The sequence below is a fragment of the Equus quagga genome, chromosome 7, assembly GCF_021613505.1.
Source record: "Equus quagga isolate Etosha38 chromosome 7, UCLA_HA_Equagga_1.0, whole genome shotgun sequence".
Lineage (NCBI taxonomy): Eukaryota > Metazoa > Chordata > Mammalia > Perissodactyla > Equidae > Equus > Equus quagga.
In genome coordinates, this window is record NC_060273.1 from 50,188,839 (window position 1) to 50,211,258 (window position 22,420).

The 22,420-nt window shown below is 48.7% G+C and overlaps 1 long non-coding RNA gene across 1 annotated transcript in view; it reads right to left on the reverse strand.

The window, feature by feature from the left end:
* Window positions 1-1,822: 1,822 nt before the first annotated feature.
* Window positions 1,823-22,420, reverse strand: part of LOC124242786 (uncharacterized) — a 33,514-nt gene continuing 12,916 nt past the window's right edge. Inside the window, exons 2-3 of the long non-coding RNA XR_006889500.1 lie at window positions 2,482-2,694; window positions 1,823-2,113 (exon numbers count right to left, since the gene is read on the reverse strand). This is a non-coding gene — a long non-coding RNA (uncharacterized LOC124242786). The remainder of the gene's footprint in view (window positions 2,114-2,481; window positions 2,695-22,420) is intronic.

The window sequence follows — 22,420 nt, forward strand, 5'->3', positions numbered from 1 at the left end:
ATTGTGGTCATCACCAAAAGTTTAGTTGCCATCTGTCACCATACACACATACCCCTTTACCCCTTTCACCTTTCCCCACACCCCCTTCCCTCTGATAACCACCAATCTGTTCTTGTCTATGTGTTTGTTTATCTTCCACATGTCAGGGAAATGCCAATCAAAACTACAACGAGATAGCACCTCATGCCCAACAGAATGGCAGACATATTCTTATGCATAATTTCATTTAATTCTCCTGACCCTGTTAGGTAGGATTTATTCTCCATTCTGCGCATGAGGAAAGCAAGACTCAGAGAGGTGAAGCACCTTACTCATCCAGCTGTGAAGCAGGGAGTGAGGTTTGAACCCACACCTCTCTGAATTCAAAGCCCATGATCTCCGCCCCCCTTTGCTACTCTGCCTCCCTATTACTTAATGGAACCAGTTCAAACTTGTCAGTCCTCTGGGGTCCACCCTTCATTCCAAATGTAGGCCAAAGTCAAATCAGCTTGACCTCTTACCACATCTCAGCACATACCCTTAGTTCTAGCCAGCCTTTGCTCCCCATGCTCAAACGTATATCCCAGGGCAGAGTTTGCAAACTGACAGGCTGGTCTGCTCTGCCTTCCAGCCATATTCTGTCAGCGAAGGAGTTGTGATTGTTGTGTATTGTTTTGTTTCAATTAATTGCCAATATTTTTAAATGGGGATATTTCCATATAGATCTGCATTTCTGGCTCCGAATAAAAAAGTCTCAAGATTTGCCAACATTTTTGTATTTCCACTGGAAACAGTCAGCTAGAGCTCCATAGCAACACTGCTTTAGACCACACGTAGGACATGCAAATGCCACTGGCTGGCTTCACTCATTGCCAGCACCCTGCTGGCCCCTGAGGACAGTAAGTTGGAGATACTTGCCCTAGAAAGTCATTGTCCTGTGATTACTTAAGATTTTTCGAAAACATCTCTTTATCTAGAGGGCCAGACCTTCTAGGCTTTGATTTTCCTAGGAGTAGAGACTAGGTTTTCAGCTACATGCATCAGGTTCTAGAATTTTCAAGCTTGGAACGGAGCCTAACGTTTGCTCTCTGACGTCCCCCTCTGGGGGTCTGGATTGAACCATCCAAGGATGAGTGGAGGGGCAGGACAGCACATAGCAGTGGGGTCAAGTTACAGCTAGGATGCGGACTGAGAAAACCAGCACACGCTGTTCTCAGAAGCCTCTCAACGTCGCCCCAAGTGGCAGCCTCCCCAGGGCGAGAGCCAGAGAGGGGCTTGTCTGTGCAGCCTCATCAAGGTATGAAGCTTAATATTTTGTGAATGAGTGAAGAGTAGCAGAATATGCTACCCCAAAATATGCCGCTTTGGTATATTGATTATTTCAAGCGGTAGGGGCTTGAAAACCAGCAAATGCAGGGAGAGGCTTTCTCTGAACTCCCGTCATCTGCCTAAAGACAGATCCTCCGAAGGGGACTCAAGTGCCATAGGTTCCCTCCCTGGGAGTGTCATCAGCCAGGGAGGACTGACTCTCACCACGGGAGAGGGTCCTAGAGGCCGACCCTACACCCAGGCAAACTTCATCACAAGCTATCGGCCCTCCCGTCTGTTCTTCCAAAGGCCCATTCATCCTTCCCAAAGTCATTCTTCTCCCCGAGAGGCCTAATCCCCCTCTTCTTTCCCTATTAAGCTGGTATTTAACCCTGAATTCTAAGCCACTTGCGAAGTTACTCATCTTTCCCTGGGGATCTCCTATGTACACACGAGGTGTATGTGTTAACAAACTTCTGTTTTTCTCTTGTTGATCTGTCTTTTATTACAGGAGTCTCAGCTAAGAACTCAGAAGGGCAGAGGGAAAATTATTTTTCCTCCCCTACAACAGCAGTAGATTGGATACGGTAGAAGTTAAACACGGTCAGAGAGGCTGGATGTGGCCCAGTTTATCCAGCACTCTTAAGGGAGCAGCATTCAGGTTTCTAGACAGGTGATTCTGTAGCGAGGCAGGAGGAGCTTGTCAGATTCTGAGGGGCCTGGAGTCGCCACAATGATGGCCTCCTTGCGACAATCAGATGAGCTCACACGGTGTGCTGGTTAAACGCTCAGGATTTGAATCCTGACTGCCGCTGCTGCTCTGGGGCTGTGTTAGTGATGAGAGATTAGGTTTCTGCCGCAGTTAGTGATAAAAGAAACTCTGACATCTATCGGCCTGACACAGCCAGTCTCTCACTTACACAAAATGCCTGTGATCCAGGCAACGCTCCAGGGCAATTGTTCTTCATATGGCAGTTTAGCAACCCGGCTGCTTCCGGGTTTTAGCCTATCGTCTAACCCAAGACCTCCTGTACAAGAGCACAGAAGAGAAAGAGAACAACGGAACATCCCACACGAGGGATTAAACGTTTGGTCTGTGAGTGACACATGACACTTTCACTCCCAGCACATGGGCCAGAACTAGGCTCAGGGCCTTTCCCAACTGCAAGAGGATAGAGAGGTCTAAACACTCACGCGTCCAGGAGACGAGAGCCAGGTACAGGTGAGTCCTAGAAGGCTACCTCAGTGTGCCCTCCTGACCACGCATAGACAATGTATTCTTCCCACGAAGATGCCGGGCCTGCTCCGTGGAAGGTGATCCAAGGCACCACCTGGTGGCTGCGTCTGACTCAAGCTCAGCATGTCTCTGCGCGAGCGGTTAGGCACCTCCTCTGTTACACCTAAGAACTAAAGAAAAACAAAAAAGAGGAGTCATCTGCCTAACAGCTCACCTAATACGCAACAGAGGAATAACTGGAAAGGGGAAAAGATGGAAAACTCTGAAATTCCTGGCCCATAGCAATTCCGAATCCCCCTGGGCAGCAGTGGTAAGACCACCTAACCTAGGCCTGGCAGGTGTTCCCTGTAAGGGCCTGGGGTCCAGGCCCGCCCCACTGTGCTCAGTGGCCTCTGGCTTCACCTCTGCGACATTCTCCATTTCCATTATCCTTCTTTTCCATCATCCTCTGGCCACGACCAAACGATACGTGAGTGAATCTCTTCTCCTTAGAGGCTATACGGCTTTCTCAGTCCACATCCTCCCTCTGAGATACTAGAGACCCAAAGGTCATTTCAAGTTTTCATCAGAGACTCTTGGAGCCTGGGCTCATGGATGTGTTTTGTTTTTGTTTTTGTTTTTGTCATTATGACTCTGTCAGAAACATAGTAGGAGTTTTAATAACTGGATCCAGTCAGCAACATGGGCTAAAAGCCACGCTCACAATTCTTTGTGAACCTTGATTCATAAACCTGCTGTATTTCTTTGCTTCCTTCCTCTCATACCCTCTCTCAATTTAAACCCTGAAGCTATGGGGTTTCTGTGCAAAAGTTGTCTTATACTTTTTCCCCAGAGCCATTTTGTCCATCTGTAAACTTTGCCTGGGCATGACATCCTTAAAGTGACCATTGCATGGAGGCCTTTGTCACACAAGGTTCTCTCCGTTTGTTTCTTTCTGTTTAGGGCCCCGAATCAGTTTACTTATCCAACCCTACAAGTCCTTGAATCTCTGGACTCTCCTTCTTCGCTTTAATTTCCACTTACAAACTGGAAAGCTTTCTTCTGAGCCCTTATCTTTCCTGTAAAACCTTGCCAATATGGGCAATATCAACCACAACATACTACTGACATTCCATACTCCAACCTCTTCCCCTATAGCCACAGGTCATTACGTCCTTGACCTGCCCCTGAGTTACTGCTGCCTGCTGAATTCTTATGTTGACTTACTTGCATCTTTGCAGATTGCAACTGAAAAATGCCCTGACCAGCTTTCTCATGACATCTGCTTGATTTGTCCATCAGTGATCCCCCAGTCCGGGGATTTTTCTTCAGCTGACAGATGAGTTTTGTACTCACTGCTTTACTTAAACTCTTTATTTTGGAATAATTGTAGATTCACATGCAGTGGTAAGAAATCATACTGAGAGAGCCTGTGTAAACATTGATGTTTACCTGGTTTCCCCACTGGTAACACTTTGCAAAATGATACTATCACAACCAGGCCTGCTTTATTTAAAAACTAATGGCCTCTGCCTTTATTTCTGGCTATTTGCACATCAAAATGTCTTTTGTGAGTTTGTCAGTGCCATTACACTTGGGCTTACTTTTGTATTCAGGCTGGTCATTATATTTTCTTTTGATTTTGCTTGTTTGTTTAATTCCAAAAAAAAGTTATTGAGCACTTACAAGTATGCAAAGCAGTGCACTTTACTGTAAGATTACAACAGGGACCGCGAAAGGCTTGGCCCTCCCCCAAATCATGGGTATATTTCACTGGCTTTCCTGCAGCAAGGGGAAGTGGTCTTTCAAATATCTACATGTCACAGGGAGGACCGGAAGATAAAGAGGAAGAAATCTGTTGAATTTATCAACAAGAATCAGAGCAGTGTGGATGGAGAGCTGGGGGCTAATGCGAGACGCCGGTGGGCTGAAGAGTGAGAGAGAGGAGGGAAAGGAGGGCACGTGTCAGAATTTGATTGACTGATTGAGCCACTTATTTATTTATTTGTATAGATAATACTTGTACGTAGGAAGACATTCCAAGGGTACACATGGGTTTAACAGTGAGAAGTGTCACCGCAACGTCCCTCCCATCACCCTCCCTAGGAGCAATCGCTATTATGAGGTCGGGACTTACCCCTCCAGAGACGCACTGTGCAGACACAAGCGTGTAAGTTTTTATACAGTCAGGCACCGCATAACGGCATTTCAGTCAATGAAGGACCATACGTACGACGGTGGCCCCATAAGATTAGTACCATCTAGCTCAGGTGTGCAGTAGGCTGCACCATCTAAGTTTGTGTGAGTATATTCTATAATGTTCACACAACAACAAAATCGCTGAACAACACATTTCTCAGGACATGTCCCTATCATTAAGCAACACATGACTGTGTCTTTAGCCCGGACGCGCACCATCTCTCTGACAGTTCCCAGAAGTTCCCAGGGAGGAGAAGATACCGAGCTCAGGAGCTCTGATGCCCAGCAGGGCTTAGGGGTGCATGGGAAGTGGGGCGATGGGGAGATGACAGCCGCTTTGCAGAGTTATGGAGTCAGTGATGCATAATGATCACAGTAAGAGGAGTTCACCTGTTTGGGGTGCTTGCCATGTGCTGTCGGCTACAGCCACTAGACTGAAGGGCTTCCCACAGGGCCTCTGCCTCTACACTAGGAAGACGGTGCCGCTGTCCCCACTGACAAAGAAACAGCACTCGCCTGACATATTCAGTGACAAGTGTCAGAGCTGAGCGTCCAGCTCTGCTCTGTCCACCCCCACAGCCCACCTTGTTTTCCCCAATCGTTTCCATTGTGGTAAAACATCCACAAGGTAAAATTTACCATCTTAACCATGTTGAAATGTCCAGTTCAGTGGTAGTACGTGCATTCACATTATTGTGCAACCATCACCGCCATCCATCCACGGAACTCTTTTCATCTTGTGAAACTGAAACTCTGCTCCCATCAACGCTAACGCCTCACTCCCCTCCCCAGCTCCTGGCGACCTCCATTCTGCCTTCTGTCTCTGTGGGTCTGACGACTCTAGGAATCTCATCTAAGTGGAATCACACAATATCTGTCCTTTTGTGACTGGCTTATTTCACTTAGCATAACGTCCTCAAGGTTTATCCACACTGCAGCCTGTGTTAGAATTCCCCTCCTTTGTAAGGCTGAATATTATTCCACAGTACGTATACCCCACATTTCACAAACCCTAGCTTTTAACCATAACCCTGAACAAAGATGCGTGAGTCTTAGTAGATTTTTTATTTATTTATTTATTTATTTTTTGGTGAGGAAGATTAGCCCTGAGCCAGCATATGTTGCCAATCTTCCTCTTTTTGCTTGAAGAAGATTGTCCCTGATCTAACATCCGTGCCCATCTTCCTCTATTTTGTATGTGGGATGCCACCAGAGCATGGTTGATGAGCAGTGTGTAGGTCTGTGCCACGGATCCAAATCAGCAAACCCTGGGCCTTTGAAGCCAAGTATGCAAACTTAACCACTATGCCACCGGGCCAGCCCCTCTTAGTAGATTTTTATAACTTTTTAAAAATTTATTTATTTTTCCTTTGAAATAATTTCAAACTTAAAGAAAACTTGCAAGAATAGTACAAATAATCCTTTTTTCTGAACCATTTGGGAAGAGTTGTTGACCCGATGCCCTGTCACCCCCAAGCACTTTAACATGTAATTCCTTCCAAGAAAGACAGCCTCCTCTGTGCCACAGTAAAGGCACCAGGAAGTTAACGTTAACACATCACTGCTGCCCAAGCCTCAGGCCTGGTTTAAGTTTTGCCCGCTGTCCTGATTGCATCCTTTACAGGAAAGTGTCTCAGTTTAGAACCCAATGCTGCATTTGGTTGTCACATCTCTTTGTGTCCTTCTGTCTGGAACAGTTCTTTTTTAAGACTACAGCCCAGATCTTCTGTTGAACACCCCTAAATTGGGTTTGTCTGACGATTCCTCATAATTAGATTCAGATTCTGCTGCTTTGGCAGGAATATCGCAGAAGCGATGCTGTCTTCTTTTCATAGCATCCTCTTAGGTGCGTGAGTTAGATTTGCCCCTTTACTGGTGATGTTAACTTTGATCACTTGATTAAAGTCGTGTCTGCCAGATTATTCTTGTCCCTGTGTAATTAATCGGTATCTTGTGGGGAGGCGCTTAAAGACTGTAAATATTCTGCTCTTTATCAAATGTTTACACCTATGGATGTTCCTCAGTCGAACCAAGTATCACTGTGACGAGCGCCCAGTGGTCATTTTGTAATTCCATCCTTCCTTCTACATTTGTTAGTCAGCATCCTACTGAATTAAAAGCTTTCTCTTGTCCCTGTTTACTTATTCACTTATTTGTGTCTATTTGTGTGGACTCACAGATTCCTATTTTATTCAATGTTCTATAATCTGATGTTATCATTATTTCTTTTGATGCTCAAATTCTCCCAGATTTGGCCAGTGAGTGGCCCTTCAGGCTGGCTTTTGTGTCCGTAGAACATTTCTCCATCTCTCCTTGAGCACTTCTGTACTTTCTGGCACAGCGAGATGCTCCAAGATCATTTTGTGCTTTCCCTGCCCCCGCCCTGGAGTCTGCCATTTCTCCAAGGATCCTGGATTCCTTCGACTGATATTTAAAAATCAGACCTGGGTGCTAGATGCCTTGCTGCTCCCAGGCCCTCTCAGGGTTCAGTCTAGCTTCCTTCCTTCCTTTAATTGGAATTTTCCTACCACTCTCCCATTATCCTCAATACGTTTACATTAGATCAGTCACCTCTATACAGAACCAATCTCCCATCACTGCCACCACCCCAACCCCACACAGATGTCACCTCACTCTTCTGGCTCTGACACCCCACGCTGATCTACTGCCCCCGACTCCTGTCTCCATGGACGCTTACCTTGCTCAGCCCCACCTGGTGGCTCAGCGACTATTTAAAAACTTTTGGCCTGACCCCTACTTTGAAATCTTATGGTATGAACTGACAACTCCTTCCTGGGAAGGAACTGGCCAGGGGGTTGTGACAATGAGATGAAGAGAAGATCAAGAGATGAAATGGCTGAAGCAGTGAATCCACACCATGTGACAGCCCCTGCCGGCTGGAGCGGGGGGCTCAGCTGACCTCAGCCTGGGCTACAAGAGGAAGCAGGAGGTTACCTCCCTGACCGATGGTGGACCAGGGAGAGCAGGTTTGCAGTCGAGCTAGTCCTTTCTTTTCTCTTCGTTCCCGCTGTCTTATCGTTTCCACCTGCCCCCATCTGCTTTTTTTCACTGTGGCTCAGTGTCAGCCACTCTGGTGACAGGTCACCTGTCTTTCTATGCCTGCCCAGGAGTCATTCCTCATACACCAGGCTAGACCACGTTGGGCATACCCACCAGATTCTGTGAAAGTCCATGTCGCTGTTTTCACAAGCTGTGGAAACTAACAGGAACTTATTTATATTCCATAAGTTATTAATAAGCTAGGAGTTTACTGGTTTCCATTCCAAGTACAAATCTCTCCATAAACGCTTGGGCAAGGGTAGATGAAAACACAGTGAGCATTATTGGATGAAATCGCCATAGAGGGAGTATTGTAATACGTCATTCCATTTTCCCTCATTAAGACTACTCTGGGACCATCTTGTGGTTTGCAGTTGTAAAAAGGGTCCCATCTGACCTGGGGGCCCAGGACCACTTCCATCCTGCTTGGCCCAGCCTCCCGCCTCCCCACAAGTCCCTGAGGGAGATGTTTGCACAGTTGACGCTGGTAAAATGGTCCCTTATTATCAGTGGAGCCTTTGGCCCCAAACCCTTACACAGAACTCCAGGGACCCCAGCTGGACCACACAGGGGGCTGTGTTTGCCCAAGCCAGGTCTAGGGTGACATGGCCTTGAACCAAAGCCAGCCTTGAGAAGGCCAGCTCCGCCTGTTTCCTTGGGCCTAACCCAACTCTTGGGACTTACCACTCCAGTAGATGCAGGCCTCTCCCACCTGAGGCAGAAGAGAGTGAGAAAGGTGGACAGCAAGAGAGGCACATAGTAGGCCTGCAGTTCCAGAGTGGAGCCAAACTGAGTCGAGGAGCGTGTCAGGACATGTCGGAACAGGGAAAGCCACATGCTGGGCGGCCGCGAGAGAGGGAGGACAGCACGAGAAATGGAGACGGCTCTTCCAAGGCCAGCAGAGCCAGGCCTGTCCTCTTTGCTTGCCTCCTAAGCAGGAAAGAACAAGCACGAGGACGCCAGGGCCTGCCCTGAGGGAGCAGAGCCAGCTCTGCACCTGCACTACTCTCATGAGACAGTCAGAGAAGGCGATGACCGAGGATACAGCGTCTGTGATGGAGACAGCGGCTCCACGCTGGCCCGCGGCCCACCAGGGCCCTGCAACCTGACCCCTTCCAACAGGACTCACTCCCCCGGGGGGTGGGGGCCTCCTTGGTGGGGTCAGTCTGAGGGCAGAGTGAAGGGAGGCCGGAGGGGGCCTTCTGCAAATCTGTCCAGAACTAAATCAGCAAATCTAGTTGCAAGAACTAGAGAAAGGGGGGTGTGCCCAGAGGTGGCCTTGGGGTTGGCTTCCAGGCACCCGCCTGTGGGACTGACCACGGACCTACGGCCCATCCAGTTGTGAGGAGTGGCACAGACACACCCTCAAGGGACAGGGTCGCCTCCCTTGATCTCTACCTGGTTATCCAGCAGCTCTTCTCGTTCCGTGGGCTCTGGGGCGTGGCCCTCCTCTCCCGGCCAGGCTCCGTGGGAATGAAGAGGGATAGACCAGGGATAGCAGTAGGAGAAGAGACAGCTTAGAAACGCTCGCCTCACTTCGGTCACCTCTTTCCATTATTTATCAAATGCGACGGGGCCCGCAGAGCACTGGCCGTGCATGGCATGCGGTAGGTGCTTACTAAACACTGTTGTTGCCCGGAGGGACGGCTGTGGGTGACTCACTGGACCGTGGAATGCAGAGCAGCCCTGATCTCCGAGTGTTACAATGGGGAACCGAGGCACAGAGCTGCGTAGCAAGGCTGCGCGGCAAGGGCTGCTCTCCTGCACGAGGTCCGGGAGCCCGCTCAAGGCAGGGACTCTGTCCTCCGAGGGGAGCAGAGCAGGACCCACAAGATGCGGGGAAGGGAGAAGAGAGCTGGAGAAGCTGGCGCGTGGACTCCGCAGAGGTGTGGGAGAGGCGAGACAGAAGAGCTGAGAGGAAAGGGGGTCAGCAGCCAGGTGCACCTCTCAGGGAGGGTGGAGCCGGGACACAGGAAGCGGGATGGAGGGAGCCTCGGAATTGGGAGGGTCTGCAGAAGGCAGGAGGCCGAGCTACCAGTCTGAGCTCTGGAGTGAAGCCCACCTGGGTTAACGTGTCAGATGGACCCCTCTGTAGCCGGTGGCCCTGGGCAAGTCCTCCTAAGCCTGAGCCTCCACTGCCTCGCCAGTAAAATGGGGGAAATGGTAGCTTCCTCTTCACAGGCTGAGATGACGTGTCCAGTGTGCAGCTCTCAGTCCTCTCTCAACTGCAGTGGTCATTGTCACTGAGCCAGAGAGATGGCTGAGCAAGGCAGAGTGAGACCAGGCCTGCCATTCTTCCTGGATACACTCCATGTAGTCATGCCAGAAGAGAGAACCAGCAAGACTCTGCCTGTAGGACAGGTCAGGAGGAAAACACCTTGCGTTTCCCCAGAGGAAAAGTTTCCATCAGAAGACAGCTTCTTGGTCTGACTGCCAGGCTCCTTCCCTCACGATTTGGAGGAGCTGGGTGATGCGCCCCGGCTCTGTCACTTCCTACCTGTGCAGCCGTGGGCAAGTCACTGGTCCCCTCTGAACCTCAGTCTCTTCATCTATAAAATTGCTTTGAGGATTATAGGTAATCGTTAAACAGAAACTATTGGTGTTAATTTTACCCGGGGAGGCAAAAAACCAAATTTCAGAGAGATCAGTGCTCAAATCCCAGCTCCCCCAAAAAGTAGCTCAGCAGCCTTGAGCAAGTTTCTGCACCTCTCTGTTTCCTCATCCATGTGGAGTAAATAACTGAACAATGCATGTGAAGCCCTTAGTACAGCCTGGTATGTAGTAAGGACTTAAAAACCAGGGGCTGTGGTTATTACTGCCTGTCTGTTTCACTCTCAGCCTGAACCAGCCCCTGGCCTGACCCTGCCTCCTATCTCACCCCACTTTTGACCCTGGTTTTCTGCCCAGTGTGGCCTGAAAGGTCTCTTTGTGAGGCAGCCAGCCAGGCCCAACCACAGTGTTGGGTCCGTCCGTGCCACGGCCATTAACGGATGGAGGCAGGGTAGGTAAACAGTGGCTCCCTGGTGGCCCTGGAGGCCAGGTGGAGGGAGACAGCCTGGTCTGATGGAAATAGCAGCAGAGCCCAGGGACAGGGACAGGGCGGGCCACGAAAGACCCTTAGCCAGGTGGGGCAGCAAGGGGGCGCTGAAGCCAGAGGGCATGCAGGCTGAGTCCCGGCTTCTGGCTCACCCTCGCCCTGCTGGGCCTGCAGCGCCCTGCCCTGGGTTCTTTGTTCTTCTTCTAACTTGGCCATGACCTGCCCAGAGCGAGCACCTGCCTCTCAGTGCTCCCGGCTCACTGGCCCCCAGGTGTGACCACAACAGTGGTATCAGCGGCCCCAGGTCCCTACATAGCATCTCATCTAACACCCTCCCCGTCCCAATGCGGTCAGTGCCGTCACAGACGAAAAACGCTGAGTCTCAGGAAAACGACCAGCCCTACACAGAGCTGGTGAGAGACACCTGGGATAGATTCCAAGTCGACCCCCAGGCCTGCACTTCCCCCCAGCTCCATGCCGGAGAATCACTGCTGCCGGCCCTGAGTCCCCTAGAGTCAGCCCCGCGGGCTGACCTCGCCTGCCCTTCCTCTGACCCCAGCCCACGCCCACACCCAGAACGCAGCAAGCGAGGGAGCCGAGTGACTGCACGAACGCAAGCAGAGATGGGGAGTGGGTGGGAAGCGCTTCTCTGAAGGAGAAGGGGATGGACCGGGCGTGGGTCAGCACTTTGCACACTGCTTTGCAAGTGCTAATTCATTTCACCCTCAGAACCACCCCTCGACAGGGTGAGTGGTCCCGTCCCCATTTTACAGCTGAAGAACGGAGACTGGAGGTTAAGGGAGGCGCCTGAGGTGCCCGTGCCCCTCAGAGGAAGGGCTGAGTGTGGACTGGGGCTGGGATGCGGTGAGGACCACAGGGTGGGGCCCCCCGAGGGCAGGCCCTGACCCCTTCCCCTCTGTGTGGCCACCGCCCTGCGTGGACAGGGCAGCGTTGGTGATCACCGCGAGTCTGCTTAATGAAGGGACACACAGGTAAACAGACAGGTTACTTCTTGGGCTCCTTGAGGTTCTAGAAGCACAGTGGAGGTGTTAAAATCATGGAATCTGGGGGCTGGCCCCGTGGCCGAGTGGTTAAGTTCGCGTGCTCCGCTGCAAGCGGCCCAGTGTTTCGTTGGTTCCAATCCTGGGCGCGGACATGGCACTGCTCATCAGACCACGCTGAGGCAGCGTCTCACATGCCACAACTAGAAGGACCCACAACGAAGAATATACAACTATGTACAGGGGGCTTTGGAGAGAAAAAGGAAAAAATAAAATCTTTAAAAAAAAAAAAATCACGGAATCTGGAGCCACGCTGCCAGCTGTGTGTTCTCGAGTGAGTTTCTTCAACCTTCCGTCCCTCAGTTTTCCCACCTGTAACATGGGAGTCACGTGGCGCCCACCTCATTGGGTCAATACGTGGAGCCAGTGGGTCAGCATTCATAACATTCTTGGAGCATTTCCTGGCACAAAATAAGTTCCAAGTGTGTGTTTATAGCTTTCTCAACTGGAACAAGTCACAGCCGTGTGCACCTTTAAGATTATCATTTATCTAAGCTAGTATTTGACCAAAGTGACACGAATGTCTCCTCTTGGTCGCTTGTGGATTTGGACGCATTTGCACAACCTCTTCAATTATGTTTTGTTTCGCATCTGAGACTGACAGCAGGCCTTGATCAGGAACATTTGAGGAAGGCGTCCCCGATTAGTCTTGGTTCGTGAGTCACTTTGCTTTCTTTCTGTTTAAGGTGAAGCCGCAGGAAGGAGTAATTTTTAATGCCAAAGCTGGAAACGTTCTGTGTTGCTGGGAAAAGCACAGAGCAGAGCTTCTCGGAAGCCCTAGGGTGAAGATAAAAATGGAAACGACCAGTGGGTGCTGGAAAGTGGCATTCCCGGGCGGGAGCTCGGAGTGTGGTCAGGTGTGGAGGGGCCCGGAGAGCTGTCCCCTCATGACAGCGGGGGAAGGGCCTGCAGGCCTTGCCAAGGGAGCCAGCGCAGACAAAAGGCAGCATCCACTCAGTCGTTCCATACACGCCTGTCACCTGTGCCTCTGGGACCAGGCCCTGGTGTCACGAATACGGGCCCCTGCCTTTGGGGAACTCACTTCCATGGTGGGATGCAGATGCAGCAGTGAAACGGCGTGGCAGAACCTCCCAAGCGCACCATGGCCCTGCTTTCAAACGCGCGTTGGAGAATGGAGAAGACGTCCTCTCCGAGGGAGAACGCTGTATTTCCCTGAAAGAAATATTCCGACAGAAGGACTGGGATGGAGGGTGAGCCCTTCAGCACAGGCACCAATGGACAATTTGACCAAGGGCTGCAGAGTCAAGGGGACAAGGACAGGAATGTGTCTCCTCCCAAGTAGAAGGAAAGGAAGACTGGCGACGAGATATGGGAGCACTGGGGCCCCCTGGGCACAGGGCAGAGAGCAACAGCTTGATGACAGGATGACCAAAGAGAAGGCAGGGGAGAAGAACTTTCTAAAAGGGATCTCAGGGTTTCCTTTACTATTGTGGAAAGCGCCACATGACCCCAGGCTCAGCCCACTTACTCAGTCTTGGGTACAGCCCGCATTGATGGCTGCTGTTTGTGTGTAAGTGGACGAGCTTGAGAGTGCTGGGGGGCTGGGCCTTAGAGTAATGACAGCCACCGTGTGCCGGGCCTCATGCGAGGTGCTTCCCACGGGCTGACCATTTAATCCTCATGACAGCCCTGTAAGGTGAGCCCTTTCATTGTCCCATTTTCCAGGTGAGGAAAGTGAGGCACAAAGAGGAAACACCTTGCGGAATGCTCACAGTCAGCAGGCGCTGGGGCCGTGACTTGAGCCCAGGGGGCCCTGCTTTAGACCTGGTCACAGGGACCCTGCCCAGGCCACACACGTCAGAGGCCCCTGCTCCGTCCTCCTTTGCCCATGCCTCTCCCACAGGGCAAGGACCAAGGGACATACCCATCTGGATCCCAGGTCCCTCCCCGGTTCTAGACCGTGCCCTTGGTACTCAGTACCTCAGAATCCCCTCCCAAAGTGGTTCTGTCAGGTAGGACCAGGATGACCCTGATCAAAGTGTGTTGGAAGGAATGGATATGGAGGCCCCCAGGGAGAACTCGCCGCATCAGGCTGCTCAGGCTGCCGTCACAAAATGCCACAGACGGGGGCCTTAAACAACAGAAATGTATTTTCTCTCAGTTCTGGAGGCTAGAACTCCACAATCAGGGGGCCAGAATGGTGGGGTTCTGGGGAGGGCCCTCTCCCTGCTTGCAGACTGCCCCTCTCTCCCCGTGTCCTCACGTGCTGGAGAGAGAGCGCACCAGCTCTAAGGGGTCTCTCCTTATAAGGACACTAATTCAATCAGAGCAGGGCCCTACCTAGCCTTAGTTACTTCCACAAAGGCCTCGTCTCCAAATACAGTCATATTAGGGGTTAGGGCTTCAATGTATGAATGCGGGATGGGGAGGAACAACACAAACACTCGGTCCATAATACTTACCAGGAAGAACATGGGAGTCTAGGTGGTGAATGATTCAGGCTCAACGCCTGACAGCTGGTGGAAGCTGCTCAGGGGGAATAATGTCTGAACATAACCCAGGGAGCCAACTTTGGAGCCCAAGTGTGGGACCACTGCAGACACAGCAGACACGGAGAGCAAGGACCTGGCACAGCGGTTTGCATGTCCACAGGGCTGCGCAGGGCTGGTGGTCAACACCGCCACCTGGTGGTTCAGGGAGACAAGAGCCACAGAGGGCCGTTGACTCGCCAGTTCTCTCTGCATCTGGTATTTCAGAAGCAGGACCAAGTAAGGCCCCGGGGTTTTTGGAAAATTCAAAAGCAAGATATTAAACTTTATAATAATAGAGTTTGAGGGGGAAGTAGAATTCAAGTGATTAATTAGAAAAAAAGAGAGATGACCAGATTCATACCCTAAGTGATTGGCATGGGTAGTCCTAGTTCCACAGGAAATCAATGCATCTGCATGGCTTTTCAGCAACTTGGTAATAAAAGGCTTCAGCTGCTCAGAATGGCTGCCCTTTTAACACCAAATGTTGACAAGAATGTGGAGCAACAGAAACTCTCATTCACTGCTGGTGGGCAAAATGGGTGCAAAACGGGGCAGCCACTTTGGAAGACAGCATGGTGGTTTCTTACAGAACGGTCCTTGGTATTTACCCAAAGGAGCTGAAAACTTGTGTCCACACAAAAACCTGCACACAGACGTTTATAGCAGCTTTATTCATAATTACCAAAACTTGGAAGCAATCAAGATGTCACTCAACCAGTAGGTGAATGGATAAATAAACTGTGGTACATGCAGACAATGGAATATTATTCAGCGCTAAAAAGAAATAAACCATCAAGCCATGAAAAGACATGGAGAAAACTTAAAGGCATATTACTAAGTGAAAGAAGCCAGTCTGAAAAGGCTACAGACCGTACGATTCCAACTATATGCCATTCTGGAAAAGGCTAAACTCTGGAGACAGCAAAAGGTCAGTGGCTGCCAGGGGTGGAGGGTGAGAGATGAACAGGCTGAGCACAGAGGAATTTTAGGGGAGAGAAAATACTCTGTAGAATATCATAATGGTGGATACATGTTATTATACACTTGTCCAAACCCATGAATGTGCAACACCAAGAGTGAGCCCTAGTGTAAACTATGGACTCTGGCTGATAATGTGGTGTCAGTGCGGGTCCATGCATTATAACCAACGTCCCGCTCTGGTGGAGGATGCTGATAACGGGGAGGCTGCCGGAGGGGTGCTGGGGCAGGGGCTATACGGGAACTCTCTGTACCCTCCTCTCAATTTTGCTGTGAACCTAAAACTGCTCTAAAAAATAAAGTCTTTTAAAACAAAGCAGTGGAAATGTGGAAGAGGTTAGTTTTAAGTTTTAATAATAGTTTAGTTTCAATAGTTTTAAGGATCGAGAGCTGGAGCTGTGTGTCAGAAGATGGAGTATCTTCGTCACCACTCACCATCCGTTTTTTGTAATCTGCCGTTTTGCAGACAGTGTGCAGCCATCGTGCCGTGTCATCCTCACCTGCAGTTAGAGAAACTGAGGGACAGAGAGGCCCCAGGGAATTGTCCAAGGTCAAACAGTAGGCCAGCAGCGGATCTGGGATTCCAACCAGTTTTGTCGCCACTCTGCCTGTCTCTCTGTAGGAGGGGGGAGCCTGCAGCAAGTGTTGGGGAGAGTCTGAAAGCTAATTTCACAGACCTGCTAGCCCTGCTAGCCCTGCTAGCAGGTTCTCTAGACATCTCTTCTCAGTTCGGGACTCAGGAATTCAGCCCTGAACCTGTCCACAGGCAGCCATGGGAGGGTATTTTCTGTCCAATCACAATGGATTTGTGCACAGGGCACATGACCTCCGCAAGAAACTTCATCTCAGGCCTCGGAGTCTGCAGGCAGCTCAAGGACAGAACAAGCCAGAATCCTGTGTCTCCTGCAGCCTGTGTGCCAGAGTGTGGGAGGAGCTCATGGCCCTGATGGCACTGAGGAAGGATGGTGAGATGACTAACAAACAGAAACCTCAACCTCTCCTTCTGGAAACAAATCTTGGCCCTTAAATGATACCAACTCCAACCTGGCAGGGACTGCGTGACCGGGGCCAGGCTCTCACTGAACCCCTTGAGTCAGTCACAGCAAGTGACCTTCAGAATCAAGAGGACAGATGTAAGTGGCCATAAAGTTTCCTGGGCCTGACAAATTTTGGCAATTGCAGCATTTTATTAGATGGCTGGCCCTCTGCAGTAAAAATAACCTTTGTATTTAGTAGCCAGAACTTGTTTTTTCCAAATTACCTTTGCCTTTCATTAAACAGCCCAAACCAGATGGGTCTGTCCTTTCATCACAAAGTGGAAAAATTCTTGGTGGCATTCTCCCAGAACTGGGATCTGCTCAGGAGTCCCAAGGGCCCCTCAGCCCTGACCAGGTGGTTCTGGGGCTTTCACTGGAGACCTTGTCCCTTCAGGAGTTCCGGGCACGCAGCTTGGTGCTGGCCACTCACCCAGAGAGGTGAAAAGGAGAAGAGACACTGGGACAGATTATTTTCTGTGGTTTAATAACTTTGACTTTTTTTCTTAACAGTCTGCTCAGACCAAAAGAAAGAAAACTTTCCCACTATTGTTTGGGAAACTCTGAGTATGTTGTGTCACAATTCCAAGGCATGTTGACAGGCGTGAGTGGTGGCCCAGGGCCCGCCAGCCCTCTTTCCCCATGCCTGTGAGGAAGGGAGAGGCAGGGCATGCTCTCCCTCCCATCCCCTTCTCCCTGAGGGGCACCAGCCCCCTTTGACCCTAAAGGGTGCAGGAGCAACTCCGGGCCTGGGGACGTCCCCCCGCCCCACTCACCCCTTTGGTTGATGACAGATTTCAAGTGAGTGGTTCCAATCTCCTGTACAGATTTCCAGATCATTTCTGTAGCCCCTCCACCCTCACGGCGGGGGGCACGACTCGCACTCTGTGAGTGTGGGCTGCACAGAGTGACTTCCTTCCAAAGAGGGCGTGTGCACAGGGGGAAAGGTAACTGGACAGTGGAGAGGCCTGGCAAACGCTGCCTGGCCAGGTGACTGAGGTCAACGTCAACCGCGACGATTCATATCGACAGTATCCATCCTTGATGCGATGTGGTGTAAATGGCACTTTATCTGTGTGTCTTCCTCCCCAAACGTATAACCTTAGTCTAGTCACGAGAGAAATAACAAATTCCGGTTGAGGGACAGCCTACAAGGCACCTGACCAGCACTCCTCAAACTGTCAGGTCATCAAAAACAAGGAAAGCCTGAGAAACCATCACGGCCCACAGGAGCCTAAGGAGACATGGTCACTGACTGTAAGGTGTGTCCCGGATGGGCTCCTGGACAAAGAAAGGACATTAAGTAAACACTGTGGAAATCCAAATTAATATTAGTTAGTAAGAGCGCGTCAATATTGTTCATTAATTGTGACAAACGTGCCATGCTAACAGAAGATGTTACTAATAGAGGAGACTGAGTGGGGACACAGGGGAACTCCCTGCATTGCCTTTGCAATCCTTCTGGAAAGCTAAAACTGCTCGAAAATGTATTTTTATAAATGACGGGGTCCAGATTCACCCTCGGCCTTCTCACCAGCCCTGGTGTCTTAGCTGGTCTGCCAGTCGACTTGACATATTTATATACTTACCTATTTTGCTTTCCCATTTGGGAGATATTTGTACGAGATATTGCTTAGTCTACCAAGCCAGTAAGATGGACACAGCAGTATCCCTCGGGCCTCCTCAGGGAGCTCCCAAGGGTCTGGGGCCACCATCCTGTTTGAATGCTTCTTGCACAGCTACGAGACTCAGGCAGGTATCTCACAGCGAGCTGGGTGGTCAATGAAGAAGAATAAAGAGCATGTCTGCGACTTGTGGACGGCTAACATCCTGGGCACTGTTTTGAAGGCAGACGGACAGGAGCCCCCCAGCCCCTCCGCAGAATTGTACCGCACCCCAATCCCGTGCCCTGGCAGTGCAAAGGCCCCTCGGATTTGTGCAGCTGCCCGGGAAGCAAGAGACTTCATTCCACAGCTCAGGGCTCTCTCTGCATTTCTGCCTTTGTGTATGCAGGCTCCGGGGAACTCGGCCCCTCCCTCGATTTCCACAAAATCTCACCGATGCCAAGCATTTTTAGAATGAGGAGGTGTTTGTGAAGTTCACGGGCGTTGGGGAACATGAAGGAGGACTTTACGTCTCAGCGACTCAAACGCTTCCTACTGGACACCAGACCTTCCTGTCCTTGAATGAGCACCCGCTATGGAGACTCAAGGGGCTCTCCGCGGGTCCTCCGCCCCACCAGCTCCCCAACATCACCCCCGCTCCGGGCTCCTCTCTCTCTCTCCCTCTTAGGAAAAAAATCAAGACTCTCATTTTCTCATGCAGAACAGCTTAGCTGCACGTTTACTGCTTGGGTTCCTGTCCACATCCTTGTTATCTGGGTCACAACTTACACCCCAACCAGCTCACCAAGGTATTTTCCCGGACAAAGACAGCTCCCTTCCTAAGAGGGATCCTGCTGGCAGCAGTTAAGAAAATCTCTGCCTAATCATGTCTAGCATCCACGTGTCCACTCGTCCTCTACCCTTCTGCACTCATCTACCCTCTGCCATCCTAAGAATAAACTCCAGCTTTTAGTGTTAATGCTTGTCCACATCATCCTCCTATTAATCTCCTATCCATAAACTTCCTTCAGTCAAAGTTGCAGCTGAGACACACTCACTTTGCTGCCTTGAATTATGTACACATTTCACTCGACACTGAAGGGAAACTAACCAAGTACAGAACCACAGTTCTTACTCCTCGAGTCAGTCTTATCCTCTTTGGGTAAAAATTTACTCCTATAAATATTAAAGTCAATAATAAAAAGAACAAGATAATAAAAACATGTTTGGGTCCCTATAGAATTGCTTTTTCTTAATCAAGCTTTGGTAGTTTGCCCTGCGCATTGAAAGAGGCCATGAGGGGATGTCATAAGAAACTCAGTTTTACTTACTGTGGGGATGTTGCTGAGGATAACACTGTTTGGATCCTGCTTCCTTCTTTGCTTTGACTGCTAGGGAGCTCAAGATATAGCCCATCCCAATTAACTAACTGGAATCTTAGGACAAACGTGGTACCATAACCTCATATACCATACAATTCATCCAACTAAAATACAAGGTTCAATGGCTTGTATTCACATGGTTGTGCATCCATCACCACAATCAACTTTAGAACATCTTCATTACTCCAAAAAGAAACTCCATACCCCTTAGCCATCACCCCTCAATTCCCACATTTCCCCCAGCCTTGGGCACCCACAAATCTACTTTCTATCATTATAGATTTGCCTAATCTGCCTATTACATATAAATGGATTCATACAATATGTGGCCCTTTGTGACTAGCATAATGTTTTCAAGGTCCATCCACATTGTAACATATCAGTACTCCATTCCCGTTTATTGCTGAATAATATTCCATTGTGTGGATGTACCATATTTCATTTACCCATTCATCAGCTGATGGACTCTCGGGTTGTTTGCACTTTGTTCTATTATGAATAATGATTCTACAAACATTTGTGTACAAGTTTTTGTGGGACATAAGTTCTCATTTCTCTTGGATATACACCTCGGAATGGAATTGCTGGATCATACAGTAACTATGTTTAACCATTTGAGGAGCTGCCAGTCTGTCTCCTTCTTTGCTTTAACTGTTTTCCAAAGTTCTGCACCATTTTACATTCCCACCAGCAGTCCACGAGGGCTCTAGTTTCTCCACATTCTTCCCAACACTGTTCGTCTCTATCTCTGACCATACCCGTCCTGGTGGGCGGGAAGTGGTACCCACTTTGGTTCTGATTTGCACGTCCCTGATGATAACGATGCTGAGCATCTTTCCATGTGCTTATTTGCCATTTGTATATCTTCTTTGGAGAAATGTCTATTCCGGTCCTTTGCCCATTTTGTTAATTGCGTTGTTTGTCTTTTTATCGTTGAGTTGTAATAGTTTCCAAATTCTAGATACGAGTCTCTCATCAGATATATGATTTTCCAAATCCTTCTCCAGTTCTGCAGACTGTCTTCTCCTTGTTGATGCCCTTTGAAGACCAAAAGTTTTTAATTTTAATGATGTCCAGTTTATATTTTCTTTTGTTGCTTGTGCCTTTGGTATCATTTCTAAGATACTATTGTCTAATCCAAGGTCATAAAGATTTATACTTCTGTTTCCTTCTAAGAGTTTTACAGCTTCAACAGTTCCATTTAGGTTTCTGATTCATTTTTAATTAATTTTTACACAGATGTGAGGTACGAGTCCAAATTCATTCTTTTGCATGTGGATATCCAGTTGTCATAACAGCATTTATTGGAAAGATTATTCTTTCCCCCATTTAACTGTCCTGGCAGCGTTATCAAAACTCAGTTGACCATAAATGTGAGGGTTTATTTCTAGAGTCTCGATTCTGTTCCCCGTGTGTCTCTCCTGAGGACAGCACGACACTGTCTTGATTCCTACAGTGTTCTAGGAAGTTTTGAAATCAGGAAGCGTGAGTCCTCCAACCTGGTTCTTTTTCAAGGTTGTTTTGTCTATTTAGGGTTCTTTGAATTTCCATATGAATTTTGGAATCAGCTTGTCAATTTCTGCAAAGAAGCTCCCTGGGATTTGACAGGGACTGCGTTGGCTCTGTGGATAAATTTCGGAGAACTGCCCTCTGTATTCATTTCCTGGGGCCACCTTAACAAGGTACCACAAACTGGCAGCTTAAACAGCAGAAACATATCATCATACAGCGCTGGAGGCTGGAAGTCTGAGATCAAAGTGTCGGCAGGGTTGGTTCCTTCTGAGGGCTGTGAGGGAGGATCTGTTCCAGGCCCCTCCCCTGGCTCATGGTATTTTCCTGGTAATCTTTGGCACTCCTTGTCATGAAGATGCATCACTCTCATCTCTGCCTCCATTTTTACGTGGTGTAAAGATATCCTTTGTATAACGACATGTCCTTTTTATACATGTCCTTTTAATAAAGACACCTATTATTGAATTAGGCCCACTCTAATAACCTTATCTTCATTGGATCATTCACAAAGACTCTATTTCCAAATAAGGTCACCTTCAAAGGGACTGGGGGTTAAGATCTCAATCCTTTGGGGGGACACAATTCAACCATCCCCATCTTCATGATAGTGAGTCTCCCAATCCATGAACATGGGATGTCTTTTCATTTATTTAAGTCTTTAATTTCTTTCAACACTGCTTTGCAATTTTCAGAGTATATGTTTTACACTTCTTTTCATTTATTTCTTGTATTTTTCTTTTTGATGCTATTATTACAAATAGAATTCTTAATTTCATTTGCAGTTTACTCGTTGTTACTGCATCAAAGCACAATTGATTTTTGTGTATGGATCTTGTATCCTGCAACCTTGCTGAGTTTGTTTATTCGTTCTAATAGTTTTTTAGTGGATTCCTTAGGTTTTTCCATCTGAAAATAGAGAAAGTTTTACTTCTTCTGTTCCAATCTTATGCCTTTTATTTCATTTTCTTTCCTATTAATTTTCATTTGTCCTGATTTCTGCATTAATTTTTCTTTTTTTTTTTATGTGGTACATATTTATGTAAGCCATCCCAAATCATTTGGTGGAATCTAAATAAACACATTTAAAATTAAAATGCATACTTTATTAATACAGTATGTTTTTTTCTTTTCAATTCACTCAGATGTCCTGAATTTTGACAGTGAATCCTTCCTGTATAGAAATTTTAGGGGAAAACCCCCCAAAATTCCTGATAATCTGGCAACTTAACTATCTACCAAGTATTGGTAACAACCATTATCCTTCAAAATGACGCTTTGGAAGAAGAATAATATATAAATAGGTTTCATCCTAGAAAAACCCACTAAAAGTTTTTAAAATTACACTAGTACGAGGGTATCATGTTGTCGTTAAGAAAGCTCTCGGAACTCCAAGTTCACAGAGAGGTCTGTGACACACGGTGAGTCTGACGCTGTCCCTTGCCTTCCCCCAGGGCAGGCCCATGAGTTGCTTCACCTCCAGCCCTGTTGCTGGTGCTGTATCTGATGTGCAATGAGTATTTAGTGATTGCTTGTCGATTCTAACTCAGCTGAGCCGAGC